Below are 12,592 nucleotides of genomic sequence, written 5' to 3' on the forward strand. Positions count from 1 at the left end.
CGCATCAGTCACAGGTGATTAAGCACACTAATCGTTATCTCTGAACCTCTTTTCTTGCTCGGACCCAAATAGCCTCTCCACATCAAGTACTAGGAAGGCATGAACGCGTATCTGAAATAACGTATTCATAATGTTGTTTTTTTATCACCAAATATAACTGAGATCGTACATCCCAAACAAGCAACATGAACAATACAAAAGGCGGTTATCCGTGTCAAGTCGACCTAACTTTAACCTACAGCAGGTGCATTTTTATTCATTAAGTGTCACGAAAGGGAACAGGATGTAAGTTCATGTACAGCCCGCTTCATTAAGAAAGGGAACAGTTCAGAATTAAGAGATTCCCACTGAGGCCTTAATTCGCTACGGCATTCAGCCGCTAAACGCAAGGTCGCGGCGGTCGCGTTTCTATGAAGGCGAAATGCAAAAACACCCGCGCGCTACGCGATGCCAGTGACGTTGAAGAAGCATAAGTGGTCTAAATTAATCCGGAGCCCTTCAACAAGGCGTCTCTCATAGGCTATGACGATTTCTGTGACGTTAAATTATGAACAGATATGGCACGTACTCCCTTTGCCAAAAGTAACCGAGCAAGAGGTTTTTGCTTCAAAACCGTTAAACGGAGCCTTTACGGCCCCCCTAAGGACCGAAAGGCGTCAGAACGTGAGGTCAAGGGTTCACCTTGCTTTACACAGATTCAGAGCTTAAGGGCTGCCATCAGTGGTTCCCTACGCGGCAAAGAAAGGATCCACTGTTGCCCGGTTACTTTTGGCAAAGACTGTATACGTGCCGTACCTGTTCATAATTAAACAACCATCGACTCCTGCGCTCGTACGAATGCTAGCCTCACACCGTTGCTGTTTTCCAAGCAATTAGCGCCGTCGAATGAGCCTCCCAATGCACGTTACCAAGTGCGACGCAGCGATTAAAGCGTAATTTTTGTGCACAAGTGCAGGTTAAGCGTCTCCTTTTATATCGCATAGCACTTTGCCTTCGGCTCCCTTCAGTCCACTCAAATATGGTGCACCATTGTTCTCTATAAACCCGAAGCTAGAGAAATGCGTGAATGTGACACAGAGCTCCCCACCCATTCACTGACGAGCTCTTGACACCTTTCTTCCGCAACAAGCTCGAACCATCAAGGACAAGACACGGGGCAGCACGAAGCCACTCTTTCCCCCTAGTTTGAGTACATACGAAGTCTTTAGACGTCAAAAAATAACTAAAATACCCATCGACAGCCGCAAGGGCATCATTTGTGAGCGAACCGAAGCATTAACGCATCACAATGGACATTGCTCCGAAAAAAAAAATAAATAAAAGAGGCTGAGAAAACAATACGCGATAGAACGACTCGTCATCAAAGACAGGTCATGTAGATTTCCTCTCAAGGCCTCTCGATGAAGCAGTGGACGACGAGAAGAAGAAGAAAACTGAAACGCCCTAGAGAAACAAAGCACGGCATGCTCAGGGTAGTTTAAGGTCGAACAGCGTTAGGCCTAGCTGACACGGAGTTGCCCGTACAAAAGAGGTAGTCAGGCAGATGCCGGGAACAAACCATCATGCGTCAAACCATCGCGACGGCCATTTACGCACGCTTTACCGCTAAAGGAAAGTAAAAAATAATAAAACGAAGGAACGGTCACGACCACGACTGTCAGTTCCTCCTCTCGTCAGGTCTGCTCCTGCCTTGGACAAAAGATACGTGCAATAAGCGACCAGCGTGTCGCATTGGTAGAAACACAGAGGGAAGCTGCATAAGCCTTTCGTACGCCTGCCGTGCCGTGAGGCAGCAGTGTTCGAAAAACGCTGCTGGAAATCATGATCGCTCTTCCTTCCCCCTCGCTGGGCTTCGAAGCCTAATGACTCCACGCGTATAAACGCCAAGGGCGATTGCGGAAAAGCGAGGAGGAAAGGAGAGTGGAGAGGTTTGCGGTAAAGATGTCGAAAGCGAGAAGAAAAAGCACCCCCGCACGTCCACAACATCCTATTCCCTCTTATCCCCCCACCCTTTCCTTATTTCTTCTGGAGCCTTTCTCAACAAGAAAACTGTGCAGTGCTGTGAAAGCTGCAAATTTAAGCTCGTCGAACCGTTCAGAGAAATCAGGTTCGTCCTTCTGCCCGTTCTTTCGTTGTCAGCAGTTCAGTTCGTACGTAACGTACAGCTGGAGCCTGGAATGCCACTTCGTGATTGGCCAGCGCGCTTCCGTTGTCAGCAGTTCAGTTCGTACGTGACGTACAGCTGGAGCCTGGAATGCCACTTCGTGATTGGCCAGCGCGCTTCCGTTGTCAGCAGTTCAGTTCGTACGTGACGTACAGCTGGAGCCTGGAATGCCACTTCGTGATTGGCCAGCGCGCTTCCGTTGTCAGCAGTTCAGTTCGTACGTGACGTACAGCTGGAGCCTGGAATGCCACTTCGTGATTGGCCAGCGCGCTTCCGTTGTTTGTTTATTATAATTGGTTTTTTGGGGGAAAGGAAATGGCGCAGTATCTGTCTCATATATCGTTGGACGCCTGAACCGCGTCGTAAGGGAAGGGATAAAGGAGGGAGTGAAAGAAGAGAGGAACAATGAGGTCCCGTAGTGGAGGGCTCCGGAATAATTTCGACCACCTGGGGATCTTTAACGTGCACTGACATCGCACAGCACACGGGCGCCTTAGCGTTTTTCCTCCACAAAAACGCAGCCGCCGCGGTCGGGTTCGAACCCGGGAACTCCGGATCAGTAGTCGAGCGCCCTAACCACTGAGCCACCGCGGCGGGGCTTGTCTGTTTATTCTGTTTATAAATTATGGCCAGTACAGTGAGTGACTGCAGCGCCACGAACAGCAGCGGATGCGGCCACGTATCACTACACACCTCAAGTTGCGCTAGAGGCTGTTTACCCTGTTTCTGCTTTCGACGATGACACTCTGATTTATTCTGCGTTGAACAACAAACTCCTCCATGGCCATTCATTTTTAATTAATATTTGTATTCGTTTCGATATGCATAGTCCAAGATCATTAGGCATAAACTTCGTTGAATTTTTTGTTTAAAGGCAAACTTTAAGCAACATACCTCTACCCACTTACATGCTCGTCCACAAGTAACGCCGGGGACAAAAGTCTCTGGACCACGTGCTCCGTAAAAAAAAGCCGACAGCTCTATCCAACCGGCAGCTAAAAATAGAGAGAGCTATCTACTTCGTTCAAGGTGCACGCCGGTTCAAAGAATTTTGCCCCCAACTGTACGTTAAGATGCGCTGGCCAAGCGTTCAAGAGCCGAAAGTATGAAAACGTTCGTAGGTGTGCCGGGACAGATGCCTAACTGTATATGTTCTGGGTCGTACCCAACAATTTTGGACAAAAACATGTTTGCACGGGAAAGAGTTTATGAGCGCAATTTTTATTACAATGGCAGGTTTCACTATTTACGATCAATATATCCGCAGATCACCTGTTGACAGACGCCTTTCTTTTTTCTATTAACGTTTCTGCTATCGTCAGAAGTGATCCCCATTGGTTTTCAATGGAAGGCTGAGCTCTTCGATGCGATCAATTGAAAAAATTTAAAAGAAAGATTTTGCTACGTATCGGAAGAATGGACAATTTCATTTAATGTTTCTGTGCCATTACCTCACAGTTTTGCAATATTCAACATTTTTGTCCACGAATGTTGGACATGGTTCCAAAAAGGTCAGACTCGTGTACATTGTTGCGAGCACTGTGCATTGAGTTTCATTTTTTTTAAACATCACTCCCAGCACAAACATATGGCCTCTTCCATATTCACACAGCTTTCGTTGATAATTTTAGCCCGCAAAGCATGTCCTCGCTGACCGGCTAGTCAAAAGGCCTTTCACTTTTCGTGTTCGTTGTTTTAATCACGGCCAAAACTTTGCATTTCTGTTTCCTAATATGGTTGCTGCGGCAAGCAGCTGACGCCAGTCCAAACAGCCCCACCGTCGCAATACTCCCTCCCTCTCCCCTTCCGCCTGGTGGAAAGGAGGAAGCAGTGCAGTCTCTAATCGTCTCGGCGCGTCCGAACACACACACACAGATAAGCCACACATTCCCACACCGAGGGAGGAAAATGGCAGAGCCTTGTCGCGGGATGCGACCACGTCGGCTTTATAATGGTCTCGCGGCGGCTATAAAAGTGGCCGAAGGGCGAGTTTAAAATCGTTTTGCGCGCGGGAAAGCTTTTATTTTCTTCTTCGTATCTCCGCGTTTACGGCGAGCACAGAGACACGCACGAACTTTTGTGCATGCGTGCGCACACGTATACACGCGCACATCGGATGTGGAGAGATGTGTAAACGGGGAGGGGGCGGATGTGCACACTGATGACTGTCTGTGCGGTGCAGGAATCGACATTAGCTGGGACGCGCGCAGGCCTGGAGGCCGCCCAGTCGTCCACAGACAGCTTTGATGAGAGCGTTGATGGCTCAGTTCAGCGGAGGAAACGACCCTGAGGCTTAGTTAGAAATTCTAACGCATACGGAGTTTCATTTGAGAGATTTCCTGTAAGAGTAATTAGCACTCGAAAGTGTCAGTGAAAAAGCATAGCACCGAAACTTTTAATCCTGAAGCAAGAGAAATTTAATATGGGCTATTACATGAATAAAGAAACTATATAAAACCAAACTGAAGAGCCGATCGTGTTCTAAGCCCCTACTCCCATCCCAGTTTATTTGCTGAGTGCTGCCATACTTATACCTTTTCCTATGTTTATTTGTTTTTAATGCCAATGGAATGCTTAAGTTTTATCAAGGTAAAACATTTCAGAGGCTGCTAAAAAAACTCTTCGCTCTCACAAAAGGCATCAGCTCCTTTAAATATCTGCATAAAAGTTTCGCCACAGGCTGATCCCATCCTCAGTTCTTGCTAAATTCAGTCTTATGGCGGTACATTCTGCGTTCAAAAACGTACAGAGTAACCTCAATTTAGATCACGCGAAATGAAAAAAAAAAAAGGCACCATGGAGATTCGTGCCACGACATAACGAATGCACACTAAATATTCCTGAACATAAATTAAACCCACAGGAAAAGGATAGCAACTGCACGTTAACACGTAAATAGCTTACGCAAAAGAAGACGAAATAAAATTACAAAGCAAAATTTGCATACCCTCCATGGGGACGGTGTGACAACGTGTACAGTCGAATTTCTACGAAATAGCGCTCTGCTGAAGAAAGCAGCGTCATGCGATTCAATATCTAGGACAGTTACACGGATGTCAGTACAGGAGCGGCCGATTTATGCGTATGTCTTGGAAGGGGCGGATTGGACAACAGAAAGAAGGGGCTGTCCTATTTAGTACAATGGATTTGTTGCACTTTCTTCGTCTAAATAACGCGAGCCCAATGCGGTTTTCTCATTTAACAGTATACGTCCTCCGAAACCGCTACAAACTAAGTTCAAGCTATTGAGACATCAAGCAAAATGCGAAAACGCCACGACTCGCAAGCGTTCCATCCAATAACACGCGTCAGTAGATACAGATACATCACCCCCCTGTCTTTTCGAGAGCGGTTTGCGCTGTTGGCGTGCACTGTGCTTATTGCATAGAGTAGCGGCTACTAAAGGTATAGCTAGCCCGCACGTTAGCCGAATTCTTTACCCAGGAGCGGCGTTAACGTGCCAACACCGGTCTAGCGTTCGCGTTAAGAGTTAGCGCTTTCGCGATTCTGGGTGCGTATACTTGATCGTATCTGGACACTTTGATAACAGGCCTGCATTCGGCACACCCCCCCATACAAAAACGTCCTATGGGCGACTGTGGAAAAAGCTATGTCCGTCTATGGCCTTTTATGAACGCATATAAGCACCCACAGAGGTGCTTATTGACAGCTATTGAAAAATCTATGCCACTAAAGCTATAGCTTTGGAACCATACAACTGTCTTAAGCTCTCTATAGAAAAATATATCAGCCTGTATATACAGCTATAGATAGAAATAGGGAAGGTTTATAGCTATTTGGGCCAAAATCCTATAGCCGGCCATAGGACATTTTTGTATGGGCCTGTTGCGCATTGTTTTTGCACGGTCCCGATGCACCGGCCAGGTGTCGCAGAGAGCACTCGTAATCGACAAGGCCGATTACAACGGCGGGACTCAAAGGTAGCGTACAATAGACGTAGAAATTCGCGAAAAGGTACACGGATACTATCAATAAGTAAAGCGTGCGACTTACTGAAGCTGCGCATGTTCGCGATATATTTTTCGTGCCGGCGCGTTAGGTGGTTCCCGTCACCATTAGTAGAACTTCTGAAAAGCAGGTTATGGACACATCTGGGGCACGTTGTTGACGTTACTATGTCTCTGGGCATTTAAAGGCAATGTGTTAAAAGTGGGACAACTTTTTACGTCGCAAATTACTCAAAATCAGGTATCGGAGCCGCTGCCTTTGCTCCACTAAGGAAATGTTGTCCATACCCAACAATTCTGGACAAAAACATTTTTGAACGGGAAAGAGTTTATGAGCGCAATTTTTTTCATATATTGTATAACTTCACTATAACAATCAATATATATTTGCTTCCATTTTTTTGCTATTAACGTTTTCGCTACTGTCAAAAAAAATCCCCATCGGTTTTCTATGGCACTCTTAACTGCTCGATTCGAGCGATGGAAACACTATATAAAGATTTTGCTATATATCGAAAGAATGGAGCATTGCCTTCATTGTTACTATACCAGTACATTACAGTTCTGCAATATTCAAAATTTTTCTCCAAGAATATTGGACAAAAAGGTTCGATTGGCATACATTGTTGTAAGCACTGTGCACTCTCCCCCCCTCCCCTTTTTTAACAATCACTTTCAGCGCATAAATCTGGTCTCCACCATATTCACACAGCTTTAGTTCATACTATAGTTCGTAAAGCAATCCATACTCTGGCGTTCACAAGCAACACGTAGGTCCCTGTGCTTTCTACACGCGTGGGCTGCTCAATTGGTGTCGCTGTTCACTTTCAAAGTCATTATATTCTGCGCATCCACCTCAAGGGCGCTGCGCTCTGACAAGATATTAACATAAACGCTCTAGCTTCAGTGTCACGCCTGACAACGCATTTCTGGCATCGCCCGCCAAGCGATCTAAACCTGAAAAGGGACGCCACTTGTTCTAAAAGCAAGAAGAAGCGCTGAAGAACAAAACAATCAACCAAACATTGACCTCGCTTCACCGGAGCTCCTCCTACAGCACCCCTCAAGAGGACTCGCAAACACGACACTCCCTTCTTGCTCAAGCTTTTTACGCTGCAACAATATACCGCGCTTAAGCAGGCACTTAGGCTCTCTCATCACAGTGGTTACAAAAAGATACAGAGTACAAGGTATCAGAGTGTGCAGAAGGCATAGAGAGTTAGACGCCCTCCGTCACGCAGCCGCAGAGAAAGATTACAAACAGCGAAACGCCATCCTGCACGCGCCGTCTTAGCAGCAGACGACTTCTCAAGCCAAACCCACCGCCAACCTGCCTGCCTGCCAGCCCGGCAACGTTCGGGCAGGTAAGAGAAAACGAAACTTCATCTCACTGTCATGCAGCCTATCTTCTTTGCCGCGCCGCCACCAAAGAAGTTAAGCGGGCCCCTCCAGCAGACGACAAAACAAAAGAAGCCTAAAGCGAAGCCGCCTTGCAGACGAAAAACTCGCCCTGGCTCTAAGACGTTCGCAGAACAACCGATGAAGAAGAGAAAACGGCCACACAGAGCCGGGGCGCAGCGGACGCAGTACCGAGGAAAAGCAAAGGGTTAACTTCTTCCGAGTGCATCCAGCTACTCAAGCTTATCTATCCATACGAAGAACAAAACAAAGAAGGTTGAGTGGCAGAGCGCGGACGCCGAAGGAAGAAGGCGATGTAGAAAGGAAGGAAGGGGTTGCGGTGCTCTGCGCGCAAAAAGCAGACGACATCTCTCTATAACACACGGGCAAGCCAAGCCAAGCCAATCTATCTACGCCGGGGCGAGCGTGCGTGCGCGCCCGCAAAAAACCAAGCGGCCAAGAAAAAAGACGGCGACGCTGCTGTAATACAGGCACGCGAAGGGGGGGCCCTTTTCGAAGGCTGTGCCGCCGAGACTCTCCTCCGGACGGGATAGGCAGGGGGCCCAGGCAGAGCCGGCTATCCCACGGACTGAAACCGGTCCGGCGGCATGGGCACGCAACTAATCATAAAATCGGCTCCACTCACGTTGGTGCTGCTGCTGCTGCCTCTTGGTCGGACAGGTGCGCCAGCGGGATCCCCAACAGCCGGGCGGCGTTCAATATCCAACACACACACGTAGGTCGCAGACGGCGAAACTTCCGACGTCGGCGACGTCGGTGTCTGCAGACGACGGCGAACGACGCTGGCGGTGGCGAAAACGGCTTTCAAAGCGGCGAACAGACACGAATCCAGACGCGAGTTGGCGCCTCAAGGCACAGGTGCGCGAATAAAAAAACGGAAAAATCCCCACTCGGCCTTCGGGTTTCTGTTGCTACAGGAAGGCCGAAGCAGACGAATTTCAAGCGCAGACGAAAAATACACTTTTCCTAAGTGGCAAAAGCAGAAGACGGAGCTCTCTTTGAGGAATATCCCACCGCGTCAGTCGCGCGGGGTGTTAGCAGACGATAGCATCCGAAGAACAAACAAAAATTTCCCCGAAGCAGACGACAGCGATTGAAGCGCACACAAAGCACACGAAGAAGATATACGTCACTAAACGCGCAGAAATCACTATTACTGACCAGAGAGGGAAGATCGACGCTTGATGACCGCACTTATAACAGCGCCGTTGTGGTCGTGTGCTGTTGAGGGAGAACGGAAATCACTCTTCGAGCCAGGGAGTCGACGGCTAGTAAACTGTCACGATGCACCACAACATCCCAGAGAACAGCAGCGTTCGGTCAGTGACAGCAGACTGTTTTGTGACGCACGGTACGAAGGCACCTCGCTCCGAGTAAACGCACCGACAGTTGTCGTCGAGCGGAGAAATCTGTGCGGCGGCGTTGGCGAAGCGCGAGCAGCGACGGCAGTCCGTTGCCGCCGTTGGGTCATGACACTCGGCGCCGCGAGTTCACAGCAGCAGCGGACGGCGGCGGAGCTCGCGATAGGCGCTGTAAGCTCAGCGCAAACATGCCGACGAGTGGACGGACCCGTTCCTCTGCAGCTTCTCTCGCGGCGCAGCGGCGGAGCAGGTTGGAAAAGTAAAAGAGGCACCCGCCGCATCCAGCAGCCACCGAGGGGAGAGCGGAGCGGCTGGAGAGAGCGGAGTCAGCCTCCGCGCGTAGTGCAAACACGCGACGCGAGATGTCGCTCTCGGCGGCGATTCTCGATGTGCCGAGCGGAGCGGCCCGTTCTGATTGGTCCGCTGTGGCGGTCACGTGACCAGAAATGGAGCAGTTACTGTTGAAAGCGCTCTGTGAGGTTTTCCAACTCACTTAACGAACTTCACCACTTACAAATCAAAATGGGTCCGCTGTGGCGGTCACGTGACCACAAACGGAGCAGTTGCTACTGAAGCCACTTTGCGTGGTTTTTCGGCTCACTTAACGAACTTCACTACTTGGAAACCAAAAGTTGGGCGAATTGGCGTTCCACGATGTGTAACAAAAGCACAAAAGACAAGCGATATTGCGAAGAAGTCCATTGGACCAGCGGTGAGTCCAAATTAAACTATTTATTTAACAGGCAACTTCGAATACATGGTAGTCACAGAAGCACTGATCCCATTTTATTTGTTGCTGTTGTTTGTGTTTTACTACTAATATGTTCTTTGTTGACTGCAATTAATGATGTTGAGAATCAATGCTGGTACTCTGTTTTTTTTTCCTTGTGTTTCCTCTTTTGCGTCCTTTTCCAACAATATTTTCATGATACATGTCAGTATCTCCTTACATTTACTTGATTTTTTTCCTCTTTTGTTTCAGATGATCATCGACTGCTTCATTTAACTTAGCAACAGACCCTCCCGACACGGAGGTAAGCACGGCATCAGGAATTGACACTTTTCCGTTATTTTTTTTCTCGGTAACAGCGCACTCTCAAAGAATTCCTTTTTTATAAATGGATAGACGTTAGAAGGCTTTTTCCTTTGCATGGTGCCGGAAAAGCAGTCCCCTTGCCAGCGGGGCTGCCCTAACGTAAAACTGCGGGACTGCCCTAACGTAACGTTGTCCTAACGTAAAACTGCATACATACTATGTATCCTGTCCGGCACTTATGGGATTGCCTTCATCTCCATAACCAATCCTGCAACCTCTTGTTATTAATGCGAAAACATTACTACGCTATGTCGACAGGGATCGTGTCCGCAAAGCATGTCCGCAGCAATTGTGAGGGACTCAGAAGAGAAAGCTCTAAACGAAGGGTTGCGATCGATAGCGGACGACGTGAGGCTGATGTCGCAAAAAGAATTTTCAAGATCGGATGAGTGGTTAATGAATTAGAGCAAAAAATGTCCAAAAAATGACGGGGCCGGCGCAAAAGTGGCGCGAAATTTGAGAACGCTGGAAGTAGGCGGACCTACAGCGTAGCGCCAAGTTTGAAAAACCGGAATTGTGGACGGAGCAAAAGCGTGGCGCCAAGTTTTAAAACTCGAAACGGGCAAAAAACCGATGCCAATGCGGGTTACCGCAATGATCTCTAACGTAAAAGAGGCGACGAGTGTCAAGGAGGCGTCAATGCTTTCGCATTACTCCAATGCGGGTGACCGCAGTAATCAGTAACGTTTTCATTTAAACTGCTCCCTAGCTACTTTCTTGAATGCGTTCAATGTTTAAACAAACCCCTCTAAATTCTTAGCAGCAAGCTACATCCCGCCGTTTTGACAAGCTTGCCACTCCAAACGAAAAAGCCGACTTCCTTGCAACACTTTGGCGCAAACATGGCGGCCCCCGGAGAGGATGCATACTGGTTTCGATTCCACGTAGCGGCGAGGGGCGCCACTTGAATCACTCTCTTTCTCTCTTTCTCTTCCTCTCCGGCAAAGCGTTCTCCTCCTTTCTCTCGTTCTGCAAGTTTGTTTTGTTTTATTTCATGATTCCCCCTTCCGCCGGCGTCCGTCCGTTCTTTAGGTTTTGCGTTCCGGTGGCGGCGCGAGCCTTTCCGTTGGAAACAAGTCCCCGCGGAAAGCAGCGCCCCTCACGGAGAGCTCATAATAGCCGAGGGGGAAAAAAGAATTAAAAAAAACATGCCAGCGTTCGCGACACTGAGCTGAGTCGCAGCGCACCCGATGCATGCGAGGACAACAATGGGGCCGGTCTCGCCATCACTTGCACGGATGGACGAGCGCTTTCGTTTTCGACTGCTCTCTTTTAAAACAAACTTTGCTTTCCTTTTGCACCGACTCGGCCTCCTATGCTGGCAGTGGAAGCTGGTGTGACGCGCGCCGGAAGCCAGCGAGTGACGTGCCTGCAGGTGATTTCCTGTTAAAAGCAGACGACTTTTTTCTTCATGCATATTAGCGCGTTTTTCCAGAAAATATAACACACAGCCAGGGACCTCAATAACTCGGTCTTCCACGCCCGAGTTTTTTTTGCCAGCCACATTGGAAATCACACCAATGATGATATGGTGACCCTAAAAATTGACTGTCAGGCTTATAGCCCGTACTCCCCTCCGTGTGCAGAAGAGATGATGCGACAGCGATATGTATAGATGCAATCGGCGGTTTGAACTCGATATATACGGCCTCTCGAGAGAAGTGCAAGGGACTACGGGTCACCAGCGCCGACTAACAACTTAAAGATTTATGAAAGATCCGCAACAGATGAAAGACACCCGAAAAAAATGCCACAAGAAAAGAACACATTATCGCAAGGAAATAAAACCAGGGAACTAAACGACGTATTCATACTTACGTAACACGTCATCTACTAGGCCGGCTGCAATCCTCTACCTTTCTTATCCCGTCTGTTACCCTAAAAAGCAGTCGGTTATCGGAATAACTCCAAAAAAAAAAGAGCCTAGCGAAAGAAAGCAAGCGAAACAAAAAGCAAGGAAAATTTACGGCGTATTCAAAAACTTGCACAAGCATGTAATCTACGTACGCGGACTTTCTCCGTCGCCGGTTATCTTCTAGAGTTTTTATTTCCTCTGTTACGTTAAAAATGCAATCTATTATTCGTTCTCCGCGTTATTGTCTAACCAGCACACCCTTCTCTTTTAATCTCTTTAGATTACGATTTCTTCGAGTTCCTTCTGAATCCGCACTGTTTTCTATTGGCTTTATATTTTTCTTTCTGTCGCTCGCTCCGCTGTCCACAATTTAAAGTCAAGCATTTTCGTTCGTTATCGTCCGAGTTTTGGCCCCATAGGTGAGTGGTAGCAGGATAAACTTTTTCAGCCCCTGTTTAATGGACTGGAATCCATTTTTTTTCTACCGCACATTATTTTATTAAGGTACCGTCTTTGTCAAAACTAGCCAGGCTTCATTTTTTGCTTCTCAAACGTATAGTGAAGCACTCATTATGGCACCCCTCAGGCATTAAATCTCTCTAAGATGAGGACAACCTTTGTCACCACCTTTCGAGCCCTTGTGATCTTTATGGAAGTCGTAAGGCCTGCACTGAAAGCCTGCACTGTACGAGTGACAATCAAGCCTTGCAGCCCCGGTTGCATTTGGCA

General features: G+C 48.0%; 1 protein-coding gene across 2 annotated transcripts in view; it reads right to left on the minus strand.

Moving 5' to 3' along the window:
* LOC144106962 (uncharacterized) overlaps window positions 1-9,216 on the minus strand; it is a 134,455-nt gene extending 125,239 nt beyond the window's left edge. Inside the window, exon 1 of one of the 2 annotated variants that reach the window (XM_077639927.1) lies at window positions 8,177-9,216. The gene's annotated coding sequence lies outside the window, so the exon portion shown is untranslated. The remainder of the gene's footprint in view (window positions 1-8,176) is intronic. The other variant, XM_077639928.1, reaches the window with a different exon arrangement.
* Window positions 9,217-12,592: the final 3,376 nt, after the last annotated feature.

This window comes from Amblyomma americanum, chromosome 10 (assembly GCF_052857255.1).
Source record: "Amblyomma americanum isolate KBUSLIRL-KWMA chromosome 10, ASM5285725v1, whole genome shotgun sequence".
NCBI lineage: Eukaryota > Metazoa > Arthropoda > Arachnida > Ixodida > Ixodidae > Amblyomma > Amblyomma americanum.